Source organism: Ursus americanus, chromosome 10 (assembly GCF_024610735.1).
Source record: "Ursus americanus isolate L20-20 chromosome 10, mUrsAme1.1.p, whole genome shotgun sequence".
Lineage (NCBI taxonomy): Eukaryota > Metazoa > Chordata > Mammalia > Carnivora > Ursidae > Ursus > Ursus americanus.
In genome coordinates this window covers 58,947,784-58,968,861 of record NC_142136.1, presented here as the reverse complement: position 1 = coordinate 58,968,861, position 21,078 = coordinate 58,947,784, and the positions used below count along the sequence as shown (strand labels likewise).

At 36.0% G+C, this 21,078-nt stretch overlaps 1 protein-coding gene across 4 annotated transcripts in view; it reads left to right on the top strand.

The window, feature by feature from the left end:
- Positions 1–21,078, top strand: part of INTS6 (integrator complex subunit 6) — a 90,343-nt gene that overhangs the window by 29,563 nt on the left and 39,702 nt on the right. The window contains exon 1 of one of the 4 annotated variants that reach the window (XM_045796874.2): positions 2,170–2,305. The exons of the other annotated variants lie outside the window; for them this stretch is intronic. The gene's annotated coding sequence lies outside the window, so the exon portion shown is untranslated. Of the gene's footprint in view, positions 1–2,169; positions 2,306–21,078 lie in introns of those variants that run through there. 4 annotated transcript variants of the gene reach the window in all.

Genomic DNA, 21,078 nt, shown 5'->3' with positions numbered 1-21,078 from the left:
ATATACTTGACCCAGATGAGGGCAATTTATAAAGAATTGGTGATAGTTACACTTAATTTTTGCTTTCTAGAGAGTTCCTGCTGAAATACCCTTCTATAATGAATTGTTTTGATTTTGAATTCTTAAAGTATATTTTAGATTAATTCACCAATTTTTTTTTTTTTTTTTTGGTGAAGCATAGTAACTTTGGTTGTGTACAAGAATAATGGCACACCATACATTTATATTTAGTACTACTATGTTTTAGGTACTGGGGACACCAAAGATGAAATTAAGCAAGGCCCTTGCCCCTAGAAAACGTATTTGAAGATAGGCAAGTAAGTAAGTATTTGTATACATGAGATAAATCTCATGGCAGAAATAAATAGAAGCTTTTGAGAGAGCATAACCAGGGGAGATAAGTTTTGAGAGATGAATAAGAAATTGAGCCATGACATTGTAGGAGAAGGGAATAGTGTACAAAGGTAGGAAGTCATAAAAGCAGTGTATGGGGAGACTATAAATTATATGAGTGGAGTATGGAAAGCGTAGGCGGGGGGCGGGGGGTGATTGCTTGAAATGTAGGTAGAGGCCAAAGATAACCACCCAAAGGAGAGTGGTCATCATTCTGTTAACATTTGCAGAGGAGGGATTGGAGGTGCTTGGTAATCAGGCAAGTCACATGATCAGATTTGCATTAGTAAGCTTACTGTGCAAGCAAGGGTGGAAAAAAAAATAGGTTGAAGGATGGTAAACTGAGAAGAATTCACAAACTACATGGAATAATCCAGGAAAAACATGGGATGTCTAAGACTAAGCTGGTGCTGGACAGAAAGGCAGAAATGTGAGAGATTTGATAGGTATGCTAACGAAGCAGTCTTCAGAGATGGTAAGGTGGGAGAAAAAAAAAAAGCCGTGTTCGACAGGGGTTCTGAACCAAGGTCTAGGCTTGAGCTTCAGAGGAAGTTCTGTGAATTCCCTGAAAACTGAATCTAGACATTGCCCATTTGTGCAATTATGCACATTCTTCTGGGGGATGGAGGTTTGTAGCTTTAATCATATTCTCAAACAAGTAAAAAAAAAGAGAAAGATAGTTTAGTCGTATTTCAAAGTTTCCAACTTGAGATCTATGTAGATGTTGGTAGTTTTAACTGAAATGGGGATATTGGGTACATAGTAGAAAGAAATATAAAATAATTCTTTGATAAAGTATCATTTTTAGGGTACTGGTGTTTTAAAGGAATTATGAGCCAACTTTTAAAACAATAGCTCAAAGACTTTTTCTTGCATTTAACATTATGTCCTAGGAAAAGTATTTTGTACTTAAAAATAGAAATAAGCAGAATTTTATCTCTGGATGTTGGTAGAGTTTTTATTTTGAAGCAGATTAAATAAATAAGCCTTAAGTCATATTATTTATTAGGTCTTCAAGTTTTTAAATTTAAGGCCATAGTGATGTGAACATTTAAAATTGTTCATTTCAAGTAAACATGAACATTGAAATTCAGAATGCTAGAACAAGAGCATTGTGTGTGGGGGGACAGTCTGTACTAGTGTCAGGTCAGTTAAGGAGGACGCAAGCCCAGTTTCTTTTCTGTTCATTAGTAGGTAATTTAAGAATAGTTGTAGATCTGCTTTAACTGTATTAGCAGTTTTCTGCCAGTTAAACTCTGTTTAGTCAGCCTGTTATATTTTAATCCCTCTCTAAGTCAGATTATAATTTGAGAGCATGAAAAGTTGAGTACTTGGTCTCCTGGTGAGGCATGTTCACATACGACATAGGCTGCTAGTCTTTTATAAATACCTTCATTATACTTATTTAGCTGTATTCCATAAATAGTTTTTTTTTTTCATAAACTTCCATTTTCAATTGTTCTCTTCAGATGTAATAAAATAGATTTAAATTTTTTAGATTTGTGTAATAGGAATACACTTTGTGCAGTGACTGGAACTATGATCTTTACATCAAGGCGAGGCTACATTTTGATCTAGACAAGGCTGTTTTGGTGTATTTTTCCCCACGCTCTGTCTTTTCAGATTGAATTACTGATTTTTCCCCCTTTGTTTTGTTTGTTGTGGTTTTGATGTTTTTTTTCCTTTCAGCTAAAGGAGCAGCCCAGTGGTTTTCAAGAAGTGCCAAAGTGCACTGACTGTCTCATGATGACTGGTGCCTCAGGGAGGGTCATGATTCCTGGATACAGGATCGACCTGATCCTGGATGTCACTTCAAGCAGTCAGATCGTGGGGAAAAGCCTTGTCTAATGGCTAGCCTTCCTCAAAAGTCTGATGCTAGTCATCTCGGAAGGCCTCAGAGAAAGCCTTAAAGGTGAGCAGAGTAGAGTGTAGTTCTCTCTGGGGGCTGTGACTATTTGTTGGAGAATATGATTCAACATAGAATGATAACTCTAACCTGATAAATCCAGGTTCAATTGGTAAATTAGTTTATAGATTTGTTGATGATGATGATCAGACCCCAACTTTTGAGTTATTAGAAACTAATAACCTCTTAACCTTAAGCTCTGTAAGGGGAGGAATTTGGTATTTCCTGGGCCCTTCAGAACTGTAGATTAGGATCTGTTGTCTTAAAGGGAAATAGCCTACTTTCATAGCCAAGGAACATTTTGGTTACAGAATTGCATTATAAATACAGATGGGTTAAAAAAAAAAAATTAGTGAGGTTTTCTCTTAGTTTATATATTTATCATGTATTGATTGTTTATCAGGCAATTGGGCTTCAGGATTCTGAAGGACAGATTTGCATTTGATTTGTCTGTTAAAATAATTTTTTTAAAAGATACAACCACCTTTGAAGCAGTTTATTTATATAGCTCATATTTTATTGCATTCAACTTGAAGAATATTAGCACTGTTGCATTATTTGAATAACATTTTTAGCTCAGTAAAAAGACTTTTTAGAGATGTTTTGAGCATTTTGTTTTGGAAAAAAGCTTAATTCTAGGCTTCTTTCTCTGTGCTTTGAAGCACTTTACAGAACCCAGTTGTTCACATAATAACCTTGGTTGCCAAATTCTCAAGTAAATTCTAAAATTTGTCCTAAGACTTAATAGGTTTTGTTTTTGTTTTTTTTTGTTGAGTCTCCTGTATTAGAAAAAAAATGTAATATGGGCATGCACTATTCCCAATTTTTGTTCATTTTTCTGTTTAGATATTATATATGTATACTTACATACACACACATATACCTGTATATTAATATTAGAACACATGTACAAAAATAAAATTTTAAAAGATGAGATGAAAAAACTTAAAGGAAGTTCTGATAACTTTCTTCCGTCACATCATGACGTATACTAGGGGTTTGCAGACTTAAAGGGCCAGGTAGTAAATATTGTAGGCTTTTCAGCTCACCTGGTCAGTTAGAGCTACTCCGTTCCACTGCTGTAGGGCAGAAGCAGCCATGGACAATGTTAAATGGATGAGTGTGGCTGTCGTCAATAAAATTTTATTTACCAGAACAAGCCAAGGGCTGGATTTGGCTGCTGGGCCCATAGTTTGCTGACCCCTGAAGTACACCCTATTTTATAGACCAGTGCCCTAGACCTTGAATTGTATTAGACTACTTTCAGGTCCTTCTTGCCATGAGTTTTAGAGTGCAGTTGATCTTCCTTAATGAAGTGAGCAGAAGAACGCTAGTGGTCAGAATGTATTCAGTGTAATTGAACAAATACTTCTTGAACACCAGGGATGTTCAGACAGAAGGTTGGGTGCTGGAAGCATGAGTTGGGTAAGATAGAGTTAAAAAGTTATGGTGTGGTGTAAGAAGTAAAATGATCACAGCAGAAGCTGCTGAGAAAGTAAGACTGGTGCTAAGAAATGTCTCAAGTTGGACTCCGAAAGATTAATTCAGGTTGGGAAGTAGGTGAGTGCAAAGGCATAAAAGTGATAGAAGAGAGGGGGGATCCATATGCACCTCAGTACAGATAGTTGGCTGAGTGTTCAGTAAAGGAGGAGGAGATGAGACTGGACGGATGGCATGGCCCCTTGTGTATGCCCTGCCGAGACATAGACAGGATGTAGACTGTCTTAGAGGTTGATGGTAGTAACCATTGAAGAGATTTCAGTATAGGAGAAGGTAATCAGATTTGGATTTTAGAAAGACAGTAGCGACAGTAGGGAAATATACAAGAAGTAGGTAATTTTGGCAACTTTTTTTTTTTAACCTCGTGAAAGAGGATAAAATTGTTTGTGGGTCATTTAATACCAGATATAAAAATAAAGAAACTTGGAATACTATTTAGCAAGAAAAGGAAATGGACTACTGACATGCTATAACATGAATGAACCTCCAAAACATTATGCTAGATGCAAAAGACCATGTATTTTATGATTCCATTTTTATGGATCATCCGTAAAGTAGATTGGTGGTTGCCTGGGGTGGACTGGGCACTGACTGTAAATGGGCACAAGGGATCTTTCTGAGGTTTGGAAATGTTCTAAGACTGAATGGTGGTGATGGTTGTACAACTCTGTAAATTTATTAAAAATAATTAAATTGGGCACTTTTAAAATGGGTGAATTTTATGGTAGGTAATTATTTTTCAATACAGTTATTAAAAAATTAGACCTCACTATTGAAATTTATTGGAGTAAAACTTTGTGAAAGAAATTATTTTCCTATTGTTGACTGCTGAGTAATTTAGTTGCTCTTTTCTCTGAACAGATTTTGCTACTACAACCAAAAAACGTTTTTGTTTTTATTTTTTAATTTAAAGGATATAAAGGATATACATTGTAACTAAGAAACTGTAAGAATTACCAACTAAATAAATCAGATTATTACTAAATTTTATAGAATTTGCTTTGAGCTAAATAATTTCTTAATTTTCCTTTCCTTATTCAATGTCATGAGGCGAACCGTCTTAAATGCTTGTATTGGATAATCATATTAAAAAACTAGAAATAGCCTAAGGGACATGTACTTGATTTTTTTTTCCCCAAGGAAATAATTGCTAAAGAAAGAACCTGAAGTATAATAATTTTAATTTATCAGTTGGTTTTCCACAATCTTAATAGTTATTGAGAATGAATGAAAAGAATACAAAGCAATTGGAAAATGGTTAATTACAGTAATTTATTGAGGGCTTACTATATGCTAGGCACTGTTTCTTAGAAGCAGATTCTTACTGTGTTACTTTCTTTTATTCTTGGCTGCCAAAATAATTTATGAGGTTGAATGTAGTCATTAAGAAGATAAATAATAAATAAGACTTAATTTTGTTACTTTTTATTGTTTCAAGGTAATTTCACATCTCACTTAATTCCCAATTCTGTTAGAGTGAGGGAAATGAGTCTTAGTATAGCTGATTCTCAATTGAGAGGCATGGCTGGAACTAGTCTGTTGGTTTTTTTCTTTTTACTCCAAGTTTATTGCTTCTCACACTCTAGTGTGGGATTTAAAAACAAAACAAAAAACTGTACTGTACTGCGTAAGGATAGACATCTGGATCAATGGATAAATTGAGAGTTCAGAAATAAACCCATACATTTATGGTCACTTGATTTTCAACAAGGGAGCCAAGAATTTAATGGGGAAGGAATGTTTTCAACAAGTGGTACTGGACAACTAAATATCCTTATGCAGGAGAGTGAAGTTGGACTCTTACCTGACCATGTACAGAAATGAGATAAAAATGGGCAATGTAAATGTGAGAGCTGAAACTCTTGGAAGAAAACATACAGACTAAATCCTCATGGCTTTGGATTAGGCGGTGGTTTCTTAGATTTGACAGTAGAAACACATCCAAAGAAAAATTAGAAAAATTTTACTTCATCAAAATTAAAAACATTTGCGATTGGAAGGATACTATCAAGAAAAGACTTAACAGAATAGGAGAAAATATTTGTAAATCCTATATCTCAGAAGGGCCTAGTATCCAGAATATAAAAAGAACTGTTAAAACACAAAAATGAAAAAGACAACCCAATTAAAATATAGGCAATGGGTTTGAAATGATAATTCTTTAAAGACATGCAAATGCCCTGTAAGCACATGAAAAGATGTTTACCATCATGAGTCAATAGGGAAATGCAAATCAAAACCACAATGGGATACCACTTCATATCTACTCTAGTGGTTTTAATAAAAAAAGATGGATAATAACAAATGTTGGTAGGAATGTAGAGAAACTAGAACCCTCATACATTACTGGTGGGAATGTAAGGTGGTGCAGCTACTATGGAAATAGTCTGGCGGTTCTTCAAGAAGTTGAACACAGAGTTGTTATCCAGTGACACCCAAATTCCACTTCTCGGTATGTACCCAACAGAAATGATAATATATCTACATAAAATGTCTTACCAGCATTATTTATAATAACTAAAAAGTAGAAGCTGATGAATGGATGAACAAAATGTGGTATATCACACAATGGAATGTTATTTAGCCTTAAAAGGGAATGAAGTTCTGACACACACTATAACATGGCTGAAGCTTGAAAAACATGCGAAGTGTAATAAGCCAGATACAAAGGGCTAGTCACTGCATGATTCCATTCATATGAAATCCTCACAATAGGTAAATCCATGGAAACAGAAACATACAGTGGTTGCTAGGGGTTGAGGATTAGAGTTGATGCTAATGCGAATGGGGTTTCTCTTTTGGGTGATGGAAATGTTCTGAAATTAGTGATGATGGTTGTGTAACTCTGCTTGCCTGGTTCAGCCATTCCAAAAAAATGAAAAAATGGAAAAACTCATATCTTTACCCTCACATACCCTATTTCTCTCTCTAGTGACTTTCTTAAGTTTCCTTATTCCTTTCATAGCAAATTTAGAAATTATTTCTGATTCTCCTTGACTTCCCTACCTCCTTTTTTATTCCTTAATTTATTACAGTCTAGCTGCTGATTGTGCCATTCTTAATAAGGTCACTAATGACTTAATCATCTTCCAGATTCAGTCATTGGTTTTTTAATTTTTCTCTTTCGTGAGATTTTGCCGGCATTATTGAACAAACACTCTTTCTTAAAAGGAGCTTCCTGGTTTACACTCTCCTTGCTTTCATTTGGCTTTTGGTTCCATTTAATCCTTGATCTTGCTTTAGGACTGTCCCCAACTTAACCTTGTTACTGGTTTATCTTAGTTTTTTGTTTTTTTTTTTTGCCTTTATATTTGCCATTCTCCTTTTAGGCAATTTCATTTACCTCCACAGTGTCATCCATCAGCGTATATAGATTTCCAAAATTTGTTTTGTTAGCCATTATCTTTTAACTTTCTTTTAATTTTTGATATGGTAAGCATCAGTAGATAGACATAACCCACATAAACAAAAGCTCTTTAGGGTCCTCCGTAATTGTTAGGCATGCAAATGGTGTTACAGTATAAACTGTTAGAGCACTGCTGCTCGGGGGGGGGGGGGCATGTATATATTTTATTGAGATATAACTGACATATTAGTTTTGGATGTACAACATAATCATTTGATATTTTGTATGTATTATGTAATGATCCCTGCAATAAAGTCTAGTTAACATCGATTACTACACAGAAAATTTTTCTTCCTGTGATGAGAAGTTTTAAGATCTACTCTCTTAGCAACTTTCAAATATGCAATACAGTTTTAACAGCAGTCACCATTCTGCCATGGCATCCCCATAACTTCTTTCTTTATTTTATAACTGTAAGTTTGTACCTGTTGACCCCCTTCACCCATTTTATCCACTCCCACCTGCCTTTATCTTTTCTCATTGAGTTTTGATGCCGCTTAGGCATTCTTCGTTTGCCTTTATTTCCTACCTTGGGATATCTATACTCCCCTTACTGGGCATCAAAGACCCTTTATGATTTCATCCCAACTTTTCCCATGGTTTATTTGATTTCCACTGCAACTGAGTGCTTCACCAACAACAAAGTGTCCCCGTCAAGTCCATCACACTCTTACTTATACCGGGGCCTGTTCCTTAATTCTGGGATGCTTTCTATCTCTTCCCACCTTTCCCTTCCTAGAACCTACTCAGTATTTGTTATGACACTGGTCAGTGCTACCTTCTGTAAAGCTTTTAGGCATTTAGTTGCATTTTCTTCTCTTTATTTCTAGGGCTTCTTATCACTCTTACCCAGTTTATATTCATTCCGTTACTTGTTAACTTCTCTCACTTCCACTTGATGTTGTGATGGCCTCCTGGCAGGCCCTTCAATTTGGAAATTCCCACCCTTTAAGTTATTTCTTTAACAGTTTTTTTCCCCCATCTGTGTCTCTATTCTGACTTCTGAAAGTATCCGTTGTTATCACCATTATCATTGCCATTCTTAATTATTTATCTTTTCTGCCCTACTTCCATCTTTGTCTTTGTTGTTCTTTCTTGGAGTTTTCCTTAACAGGATTGGTAAACGGCTTGGCTTTTGTTAAGGTTTGTATATTGTTTTATTAAGGTGAAACTCATATAACATAAAATTAATCATTTTAAAATGACCAATTTAGTGGCATTTAGTAAACCTTTCCTTTTTAACAAAACTCTCATATTAGGAAGAAATCTGAAGATGCTGTAACAGAGGGCCTTGGTTCTTTTTTTTTTTTTTTTTAATAATGATTTTTTATTATATTATGTTAGTCACCATACAGTACATCCCCGGTTTTCGATGTAAGGCTCGATGATTCATTAGTTGTGTATAACACCCAGTGCACCAGAGGGCCTTGGTTCTTTAATCCCAAGCAGCAAATGCTAGGATAAGTAGCTTTCTTTCATATACCTTTTCTCAACCAGATAATTTCAGTTTTGGTATTTCAGGATTTTAAACTGTTCTTGGAAATAATCAGAAAAATAATTGAGGATTATGATTGTTGAAGGATAAAACCTTAGGGAGAGAAAGGAAGTTGAAGGATTAAATCTTGAGTCTTAGAACTATTCTTACATTTACTGGTAAGGAGGAAACTGAAATGAATCTAAGGGCCTGATCCTAGTTATGTGGGGTTGTTGTTGTTGTTGTTGTTGTTTGTTCTGAGGAAGAATTCAGGCTGTGTTACATTTGAGAAAGGAGATTTAAGAAATACTCAGTTTCACCAAAAATGTTAACATTTTATTTGAAACTTTTGTCCATCTACATTATTTAAGCAAATCTGAGTAATTGGGAGTAGAGTGGGGACTTGATCCTGGAGGCGCCCGCTTTCGATTTCTTAAATCACAAAGGCATTTAGAATTAGTTTGATTTAGATTGTGTGCTTCCCTGCCTTTAATGCACAGATAGTGCCTTTTTGAATGCATATTTTCTGCAGCAGAGCAAAACAACTTGATGAGCATCTAGTTGAACCTTCAAGGATTCTGAAAATCTTCTGGCAAGTTTATTTTTTAGGGTATTGGTTCAGCTGCTGTAATTGGACAGAAGTAATAGTGACTTAAAAAGATGGAAAGCTTTTTCTCTCACACAGTAACAGAATTGGTTCGTGGTCTGGGAAGTAGGGTGGTTCTGCCCCAAACTGTTGCCTGGGCCCAGGTTCCTTGTACTTTGTCACCTTGTCTTTGCTTTTATCTGAATGGTTGATACTGGTTTTACAATGCACTCTACCTAGTTCAACACTACAACTGAATTTCAGCCTGTGGGAAGGAGTAAAGAACGTGGAGGGCAGGCAGCCGCCTGATAGGGGTGAGCATGACCTAAAACTCGTATATGGCAGCTCCAGTCGGAGTCCATCAACCAGAACTTGACCACACTTACTGTGAGGCAGAGGGGGAAATGTAACCTTTGGGTGGCCATGTGTCTAGCTAAAATTTGGGGGTTTTGATTAGCAAGAAGAGAGATTAGATTGTAAGAAGCAGTGAGCAGTTACTGAAATAAAATGTAAAGAAATTAATATTATTTTAAATATTTTGGAAACCACTTTCTAATATGACCGCTTGTTGTAAGTTTATCTTGTGCATTTCTACCCCAGACCTAAGTTTATCTTGTGCATTTCTACCCATATCAGGTCTGTGTATTAGGAAATGGTATATGTATATGGAGATATAACTGGGTTTTAGAGGTGGGCTATTGAGTTCATCACTGTTTTGAGAACTTTTCAGTGGACAGAGTTACGAAATACATTTTTTTCCTGAAAGAGAAAATATGTCATGAATTCACACTTTACATTTCCAATTAAAATTTAAGGTAGGTATTTAAAATGTACTGGTTAAAGAATGTGTCTACGTTATGAAGACCTAAGTTTGATTCCTGGCTTTGCAGCTAATTAGAGATGTGACCTAATTATCTCTTGTTCGAAGGCTTAGTTTTCTCAAATCTAAAATGGGGATAATAATAACTATATCTCGTGGTTATTGTAATGATTACATGAGATAATAAGTGCTTAAGAAATTTTGCTGTTTTTATTATTCTTTATCACATTACAAAAAGGAGAAACTTCTAATTCTTGTAGGGATCAGAGAAGACTTGCTCATGAAGCACTGGTGCCTTCAGGAAAGATGGGATTTTAATGGGATATAGAAGTTTTTGCACAAGTATCAGGACAAGAGACTAGCCAGGAAGTGTGATCTCCATTAGTTAAGACTGGAGCATAGGATTTGTTTTGACCTTTAAAAAAAGAAAGGAAGCCCTGGCAGAGAATAGTCAGTCATTCAGTTGATACTCGTACCATGAATGAATTTTTTTTTTTTTTAAGATTTTATTTATTTGACAGAGAGAAACAGTGAGAGAGGGAATACAAGCAGGGGGAGTGGGGGAGGGAGAAGCAGGCTTCCCGCTGAGCAGGGAGCGTGATGCGGGGCTCGATCCCAGGACCTGCAATCATGACCCGAGCTGGAGGCAGACGCTTAACGACTGAGCCACGTAGGCGCCCCCCCTATGAATGAATTTTTACAGCATTTATAAATACCACAAAATTGAGCATTTGATTACATACATATATTATTTTTCTGCAGTTACTTCATAAGTGTTATCACTAGCTCTGCTATAGCTTAGGAACTACTAATTGACCTAATTTCTTTAAAATCAATAACTTTTAATTCTCTGCAGATTTTTATCACTTATCCATTCACTGACAGCATTAATTCTTCATAAATTTTTATTGAAAGAGTGAATTAAAGAATGAATGTGCTTATACTGTGGTCTGCTTGGATCCAGTTCTCAGCCATTTTATGAAATGTGTGCCCAGTAACTTACTGTTAATAAGAGTTTAAAGTACCTGAAGTATTCCTTATAGTGAAGATACTCTGATGCTTCCAGTTTTTTTATGTTGTCTTAAGTGGGAGAGAACAGGTTACATAGTTAGATTGTTGACCTAAGAGATAAGTCTAGTACTCCCATAGGAGTTGCGTGTGTGTGTGCACGCACAGGAATGCACATGTGCACACATCTTTTCTGTTCCATGGAAAAGACAGAGAATGAGTATTCTCCCCTGGGTCTTTAGAGAGAGACTCTTAGAAAGGAGGAAACAGGGTATATTATAAGGCACCAGACTGCAGCTAAATTGCATATGTATTCTAGAACCTTTTCTTTCTTTCCTTTTTTTTTTCTTTTGCCACTGAAGATATGGTATTCAAATTGTATTGGCTTATATTTCCTTTGTTGTTTTTATTGTCCTTTTTGTTTAGCCATAATGTATATACAATAAAATATAGTACTTTCAAGTATGAAACTTGATGAGTTTTGACAAAAGTAAATAAACATCATGTCAAAAGCACAATCATGATATAAAATATATCACTCCAAAAAATTTTCTTGTGCTGTGCCCCTTTGCAGTTAATTTCTATCATCATCTGGAAACAGCTGGTCTTCTGTCACTGTGTCTATATCAAGTTTTGCCTTTTCTAGAATGTCATATAAATGGATTCTTAGAGTGTGTAGTCTGTTGTGTCTGGCTTTTTTCACTTAGCTTAGTGCTTTTTGTTCCTTTTAGTTGTTGGATAATATTCCAGTGTACAGCTATCCTACAGCTTGCTTATCCTGTCACCAGATAGAACATTTAGGTTTTTTCCATTTTTTTTTTGACCATCATGAATAGAGTCACTGTGGACATTGGCAGACAGGTCCTTTTGTGGACATGAGTTTTCATTTCTCTTGGGCGTATACATAGGAGTGCAGTTGGTGGGTGATATTATAAGTGTATATCCAACTTTATGAGAAACTGCTAAACTGTTTACTAGGGTGACTCTACTAGTTTCACATTCCCACCAGGAATATATGAGAGTTCTAGTTGCTCTACATCCTTCCAACACTTGAATTTTTTCAGTCTTTTAAATTTTAGACAGCATAGTGGGTGTGTGGTGGTATCTCATTTTGGTTTTAGTTTGTATTCCCTAATGACTAATGGTGTTGAACATCTTTTCATGTATTTATATGCCGTCTGTATGTCTTCTTTGGTGAAGTGAGTGTTCTCATCTGTTGCCCATTTTTTATTGTATTGTCTTGTTATTACTGAGTTTTAAGAATCTTTTACATATTCTGGCTACAAGTTCTTTATTGGGTACGTCTTTCAAATATTTCCTCTCAGTCTGCGGTTTGTCTTTTCCTTCTTTACAGTGTGTTTTGAAGAGCAAATGCTTTAAATTAATTTTTTTTCTTTTATAGTTGTGCTTTCTGTATCCTGTTTCAGAAATTTTTGCCTAACCCAATGTTACTAAGATTTTTCTCCTTTATTTTCTTCAAGGAGTTTTATAGTGTGAGCTCTTACTTTTAGGGTCATGATTCATTAGAATTTTTATGTCTCATGGGAGGAAAGTATTAAGATTCATTTTTTTCAGACATCATTAACTAATCTTACCAGTACTATTTGTTAAAAAGATAATCCTTTCCTCATTGCATTGCTGTGGCATCTTTATTGAAGGTCAGTTGGCCGCTTGTGTCTATTTCTGAACTTTCTGTTCTGTTTTGTTGATTTCTATGTCTGTCCTTTACCAGTACAGCACTGTCTAGTCTATTAGTTTTATAAGTCTTGAAGTCAGTCAGTTTAAGTCTCCAACTTGTTCTTTTCCAAAATTGTTTTGTCTGTCCTAGGACTTTTGAGTTCGTTTAGCCATAACATTTTAGAATTAGCTTGATAATTTTTTACAAGACAGCCTGCAGCAGTTTTGTTTAAGTAAGCTTCAAGCCTAACGAGGAGCTTGAATTTACGACCCTAAGATCAAGAGTCACATGCTCTACTGACTGAGCTAGCCAGATGCCCCACCTGTTGCGATTTTGATTGGAATTACATTGAATCTATAAGTTAATTTGGGAAAAGTCAACACCTTACATTATTAGTTATTCTAATCCATAGAGATGGTAATCTCAGATTTTTTAAGTCTAACTTTTCTCAGTGATGTTTGTAGTTTTTACTGGATGTTTTGCACATATGTTTTGATGTTGTTGTAAATTGATCTTTATACTTTCAGTTTCTGATTTTTGCTTGCACATAGAAATAGAGTTGATTTCTGTATTTTGACCTTGTAATCTCTGATTTTCCTAGATTCACTTATCCCGTAGTAGCTTTTTCCAGATTTTTTGGGAATTTTTTGCATACAGAATCATGTTTGTAAATATAGGAAGTTTTCCTAATACATTTTCAGTATCTGTCTGCTTTTTATTTCCTTATCTTGCCTTAATGTGCTGGTAAAAGTGGTGAGAATAGACATCTTTGCCTTGTTCCTAATCTTTGGGGGTGGGGTGAAGAGTGAAAACTTTCACATGTAAGTGTGATGTTAACTGTGGGTTTTTTGTATACTCTTTTTATTGAGTTGTGGAAATTCTCTTTTGTTCCAAGGTTGCTGAGGTGGTGGTGGTGGTGTTTTTTTTTAAATCATGAATGTGTATTGAAATGTCGGATGTTTTTAATGCATATATTTAGATCATCATATGACTTTTCTTTTTTAATCTTGTTAATTTAGTGAATTACATTGATGTAAACCAGCATTGTCTATGTGTATGTATATGTATTTGTGTGTGTATCCTTGAGATATGTTCTGTAGATGAAGAAGCTGATACACAATAGTTGTGATGTTACGTAAGCAAACGATAGGAACTCAGAAAGCAGTAATCTGAATTATTTGCTATAAAGTCAAGCAGAAAAACAGATTTTAGTAAGGTGACTGTATATGGCACAGTGTAAACATCAGATGGGAATCCTGATAAGTAGCAGGATGTAGCAAAATGGGAGAACATGGTTTTTCCCAAACTTGAAGTAATTTGGACAAATGTATCAATCTCTTTGTGTCGAGGTTTTTTACCCTCCTCCTACCCCCAAATGATAATTGTTTGTTTCTAAGAAACATTATCTACCCATTCTCTACCCTCTTCAGCTTTTCTGAAATCAGGAGAAATGTGTTAGTTCTCAGCAGGGAGGTAACCTGTGATGGACTTGTATCTGGTAGGGTCTATATATAGCCAGTGCAGATTTTGGGCATAGGTGTGGGTCATTTAGCTCTCACTCAGGCTGAACTGTTTGCTTTGCTAGCACCTCATATCAGGTGAAATTTTTATATTCTATTTTAGAGAATTAAAATGTTTCAGTTTAAAGTGAACATTTGGCTAATAATCACATTTACAGAAGGACTAGTAATAAAGGCAAGATTTCCTTCCCATTCTCATTCTCTTTTCACAAAGACTTTACTTGCATTTTTAGTTATGTTTACTCACACATGTCCAGTTTTTAAAAACTTTTATTGTGGAACTTTCAAATATATACAAAAGTAGGGAAAATAAAATAATAAACCTCAAGAACCCTTATCCAGCTTCAATTGTTATACACATTTTGTTGATCTTGTTTTTATCTGTTCTGCCCCTACTACCATTTTTAGGGGGAATATTTTATGTTATTTATTTATTTATTTTGAAAGATTTTTTTAATTTACCCTACGGAGAGGGAGAGAGAGAGACCCCACACGTGTGGGCAGGGGAAGGAGCAGAGGCGGAGGGAGAAGAGTGGGAGAGGGAGGGGAAAAGACTCTCGGGTAGACTCTGCATAGAGTGCAGAGTTGCACATGGGGCTTGATCTCACAACCCTGAGATCATGACCTGAGCGGAAACCAAGAGTCAAACGCTTAACCGACTGAGCCACCCAAATGTCTCAGGAATATCTTAAAGCAAATTACGAACACTGTATCATTTCGCTCATAAATACTTCTGTATGCATCTTTAACATCTAAGGACATCTATATGTATCTGTCTACATCAGCAATGTTCTCTAGTCTAATGAAACTTTAATGTATTTTAACATTTTGTTAAATTTAATTTTTTTAAAGTAAACTCTGTGCCCAGGGTGGGGCTTGAACTCACAACCCTGAGAACAAGAGTCACATGCCCTACCCACTGGGCCAGTCAGGTGCCGTTAAATTTAATTTTTAAATATAGCTAACTTTTAAATAATTAAGTTAAATTAACTTTATTTTTAATTTATCTTTATAGTGTCACAAAAATTTTAAGGGGTCCAATAAATAATAGTCTGATATCTAATTTGTATTCCAGTTTCCCTAATTGTCTCACAAAAGTCAACAGTTGTTTGAACCAGAATCCAAACATGGGTCATATATTATATCTGATTGCCATGTATTTTTAACTAGAAGTTTCATAGAAGTTTAACAAAAATTTGGATTCCTAATTCTTCCTTGAAAATTTTTAAAGAACTTTTTGCTGTATAGTGAATTAACAATGAAATTTTAAAAATATGCTGTATACAATAGATTACCTACTGTACAATAGGTAATGAGAATAAAGGCAGTTGAAATTGCCAAATTTCTGAGAAGTAAAACTTCCCTGATTATGAAGAATTGTTACTGAGGAATCAAACATCTGGCTAAAGTCAACCTTTCAAAGCAAAGCATTATATCATCTAGTAATTTATAATTGAAATAAAAAGAATACAAAAATAATCTAAGGTTAATCAATTGGCAATGCAAATGAAACATTGCTAGTCTTTAATATACCTTGAAATTATACTTTTCAAACTGAAGGTGCTAGTGAGATCAAGTTCATAAGCACAAGCTATAAAATATGCCTCTGATGTTCTCGTTAACTTCTAAAGGCCAAAAGGGATTCAGAAGAACCTCTAGACCCATTGTGGAGAAGCCTTAAAAAGTTATGGTACTCGAACTCTATGGAAGGAAAAAGAGATATGAAGTTGCATGGATAATTGTGTGCTGTTGTTGGAAAAAAATTTTATATACATTTAATGTTAAATTTTGGGGAACCAAAGAAATATGTTAAATTGATAATATGCTTTAGAATCATAAATTATAAGTAATAGCTGTGTTGGAAGATTAAATGAGATGATTCAAGCAGGATGTTTAATTGAAACCCTAGTACAGAGTTCAGCAAATGATGAATTGTCAGCTTGTTAACTTGCTGTGTGATTTGGGGCAATATTTGGTATTAACAAGAGGTCTTTAAGCTTTGTCTTTCTCTGCTTCTTGGAATTATCAAGAAAAGCTTGTTGTTATTTTTAGGGGGTACAGTCTGTTTCCAGAAGATAGGGACATATATAACATGCTGTAGGAAGTTTTTTGATAAGTTTTCATACATGAAGTGGGAAGTGTTCTCAGTTACCTAGAAAATCATAACTCTCAAAATGATTGAGAAAGCTCTTACTGTTTTTTATTTTTATTTTTAATTTAATTTTTATTTATTTATTTGTGAGAGAGAGAGAGAGAGCACAGGCAAGGGTAGCTGCAGGCAGAGGGAGAAGCAGACATACCACTGAGCAAGGAGCCCAATGCAGGACTTTATCCCAGGACCCTGAGATCATGACCTGAGCAGAAGGGAGATGCTTAACCGATTGAGCCACCCAGGCGTCCCGCTGTTTTTTATTTTTAAAGTTTCTTTATTGACATGCTTTAAATTAAACTTGTGACCTAATACTTAATAATTTATTACAGTTTTAATGTTAGATTCTTTATACTTTGAGATATTATTAACAATTGTGAGTAGTTACACGTTATTGTACATCTTTTGAGAAAGATACTTTCTGGTTGTGTGTATTTGAAACTTAGTTTTGTAGTTTTTACAAAAAATTATGCTTCAAATATTAAGTACTCAGTTATCATTTTGAGCATGTTATATTGTCACTCTAATAGTAGAGGTGGAGAAATAAGTGTCAGGGCCTTGGACATGGCATATTCTATATTTTTTCATCTATAATTGTTTTTCGTATCAGTCCCTTGCTTTTTGCTTTCATTAACCTTTTTCTTCCTCTCATTCCTATTCCTTTTGCTATCAGTCACCGTAGTGCTTCTCTTACACTATTACATTAGCTCCTTAAGTTGTCTTGGTTTTTTTCAGCCTGTCCTACCATGGCAGTAATGATTCTAGAGCACACCACTTGAGTGTGTTATTCTGTAAAAAATGTTCATTGCTTTCCATCGTTTAATAGGTTCCTTTGCGCCCTTCACAACTTAGCCAGTCACCTTATTTATCATACATCATTTATTCATTCAGCCGTATTTATTGAGTTTCTTCTGTGAACCAGACACTCTGCTAAGCTCTGATGTTCAGATGGTGAGTAAAAACAAACAGGAGCTCTGCTGTCATTGGCCTAGTTGAGAAGACAAACATTAATAAAAATATCACATAGATAAAAGTAAAATTGCAATTATCATATATCCTGTAGAAGGAAGAGTATATGCTATAAGAGCTTACAATACTAAGGGCACACTCGATGTAGTCAAGGAGGTCAGGGAAAGCTAAGATCTGAAGAAATGAGTAAGATTTACTACACAAAAAGCGGGAAAGATGACCATATCAGGTGGAGGGACTGTGCAGACTCTTTTTCCAAAGGGAGTATTTTTTTTTTTTTAAGATTTTATTTATTTATTTGACAGAAAGTGCACAAGCAGGGGGAGGGCAGGGGGAGAGGGAGAAGCAGTCTCCCCGCTGAGCTGGGAGCCTGGATGTGGGGCTCCGTCCCAGGACCCCGAAATCATGACCTGAGCAGAAAGCAGACACTTAACCTCGACTGAGTCACCCAGGTGCCCCCCCAAAGGGAGTATCCTTTGAGAATAAGACTAGAAAAAAGATAATGTGACTTAGTGCATAAAAGAAAAGGGATCATTGTATAAAATGGAAAAGAATGTTGTGCTTGACCACATAAGGGACTTGAAGCAATGCCAAATAATATTATTATTAATATAAAAGCAATAGGAGGCTATCCAAGGGTTTTATTTGGAGGTATTGAGTGGAGGGGGGAAGACAAATGGATTATTGTATTAGTTCTGCCAGTAGCTTGGCCAAGGAGCTTCTTGATGGTAGAAGAGATAGAAGTAGTCATTTTAAGAGATATTCGTAAGGGTAAATCAACCAAATTTGCTGACATACATTATATTACATTTGGGGTTGTAATAAGGAAGAGGGACATAGCTTCTTGCAATACTGGAGAGAGATTATGATATACCATTCACTGAGCTAGGAAATGTTGAAAGAGCATCATTCTGGGTGGAGGAAAATCATGACTTCAGTTTTGAATGTTGAGTTTAAGGTACCTTTGAGCCATTCAAGGGAAATGTCAAGTAGGCAGAAGAATATTTGGTGCTCAGAAGAGAGATCTAAGCTGGACATATAAAAATGTTTAATATTATCTGAGTATAAATAGTAAATGAAGCTGTGGGCAGGGGTTGAGGGTTTAGAATATAAATTGGCCAAGGATTAAAACTAAGCCTTGAGGATCTGTGGCAGTTAATGGTATTGAAAGTTAAGTCTGGATTATGGGTGAGGGTAGAACACAGAACAGCCAGAGAAGAGGAGGAAAACCATAGAATATTCCAGTGTGAAAGCTAAAGGAGGAGTGTCTTTCTAAAGAGTGGTAAATAGTTTTGAATACTGGTGGGAAGCTATCTGTGAAAATTTCCACTAGATTTAATGGCATCATTATCTGTTTCTGTGTAACACATCATCATAAATCTTAGAGGCTTGAAACTGGTTTATTATTTCTCAAGATTCTGTGGGTTGACTTCATTCAGCTGGGTGCCTAACTGGGCCTGGAACATTGAAGATGGCCTTTTTTATAAATCTGGGGCTTTGGTGCTCACTGTTGCCCAGGCACTTTGCTGCTTGTCCCTGTGGCTTCTGTCTCCATATGATGTCTCATCAGTCAGTGGTTGTCTAGTTCAAGCTTCTTCACGAGGTGGCTGGCTCCAACGGGGGTGGTAATGAAGTTGTGAGGCCTGTGAAAGACTTCGGCCTGGAACACTTTTCCGTACTTGTCATTTACCACAATGACCAGAAAAAGATCATGGGTGACTTCGTGTGGGAATTGTTTTAGTGAACTGAAAAGACTAGGGCATGACTAGTAGGTGAAGAGAAAATTCCTTGTCATTCTTTTGTATTTTCTCTAAACTTGACCCAAAATAGGCCACTAATTTCCTGAACACTTCTTTTTTTTCTCCTTATATACTCCCTTTCCCTGAATGTTGTTTCTCTATTGCCCCCATATTAAAACCTTACCCATTCTTTTTTTTTTTTTTAAGATTTATTTATTTATTTGAGAGAGAGAGAGAGGGAGAGGGAGGGAGTGCATGAGCAGGGAGGGGGCAGAGGGAAAAGGAGAGGGGAGGCAGACTCCCCGCTAGGCGCAGATCCCAAAGTGGGGCCCAGTCTCTCTCATGACCCTGAGATCATGACTTGAGCCAAAATGAAGGATCTGATGCTTAACCGACTGAGCCACCCAGGTGCCCCTAAAACCTTACCCATTCTTCAAGGCTTTCTTAAAATCTTCAGTTTCTCTCCTTCTGTGTACTTTACTCTCCAGCAGCTTTGAATTTTAATTTAGCTTTTCATCCTAGTATTTGTTTGTTTTGTCTTGCCGCCTATATTTTTGATCATGATCTTCATTCTGCACACGCCACCCTCCAATCTACAGAAGGTTCAGATTCTTAGTCAACTTTTCATTCTTCTAACTTACCCAGGTGTTGCTTTTCTGTGAGCCTTCCCTGGTTCATCTCCCAGATAATCATTTACTCCTTCTGTACTCATACATACTGTTACTTTGTACATATCATAACATATTACAATTATTTATTTACGCATTCTTGAAGGTAGAAAATTACAGTGTCTTATGTGTTGCCTTTCATTAAATAGTTCCCTAGTTGTAGCTTGATCTGTGATTTTCATTCCTATTTTTTTAAAAAGTCCTCACATGATAACAAAAATTATAGACTAATAATGACCGAAGTACTTCTTTGATACTGTGCCAAGTTCATTGGTACTAGGCCAGTGTATTAACTATAAAGAAAAGTGATGGCTAAGTGTGTGAGATAAAAAATTTTTGCGAGAAGTAATATATGATCATACTCTTTGTATCTCTGAATAAGGCAAGAATTTGGGAGTTATATTCTGTGTAGGCCTCAGTGGAAGTATGTCCTCATATATGTAAATTCTCATTATGAATATCATACACTGAGCTAGGCTGAGTACTTGTTATGGCTTCAACATACGGAATGGTTGTTTCTCCACCCCCTTACTCTAGGTGTCAGGTTTTGCAGCTCTCATAGAGATGAAGTACATACCTAGTGAAAGAGTAATCCTCCCAGCTCTTGAAGATAAGACTACCTGGGTTTGTGACCCACCACAAACATTACCATAGAATCCGTGTTTGTGTGTTTGCATCCACATCTGTATGTGTGTTGGGGTGGAGGGGAGTGCAGGTCTAGCGGCAGGACTGAGAGGTGCTTGTGTTCTGAGTGCAGCTCCCACTCTGCCCCTCTTACTCTTGTACTTTTCTTCGGCTGTGGAAATGGGAAGGACCTCATTTATTTCATTTGACAACGACCGTGGTGGAGGGTGGGGCACAGAAAAAAATAAGATCCTTCTCCCTGCCCACTCTCAAACTGGTGGGATAGGTAAATAGGTGCCAGGTAAATAGGTCATTAAAACATTAGTGTGAAGTATGATTATTAAAGAACTTACTATTTGAATTACTTCTGTAACAGAACCAGTTGGCAGAACATCCAAGTACAAGGGAAACCTCCTGAGTGTTGGTACAGATCGGCTAGTCTTGACCCTCATGGTTGGCTCTGGTGGCCATCATCCAGGAGCCAGTTAGGTTGTGTACCAGGAGAAATCTGCTGGGTTCCTCAATTAAAGATAAAAATAAATTTATGTCTTTTTTTTTTTTTTATACTGTTCGCTGACTTTTATTTTTTACATCTGCAGGTCTAAAAAATAAGTAGTAATGTGTAAGGATTCTGGTTA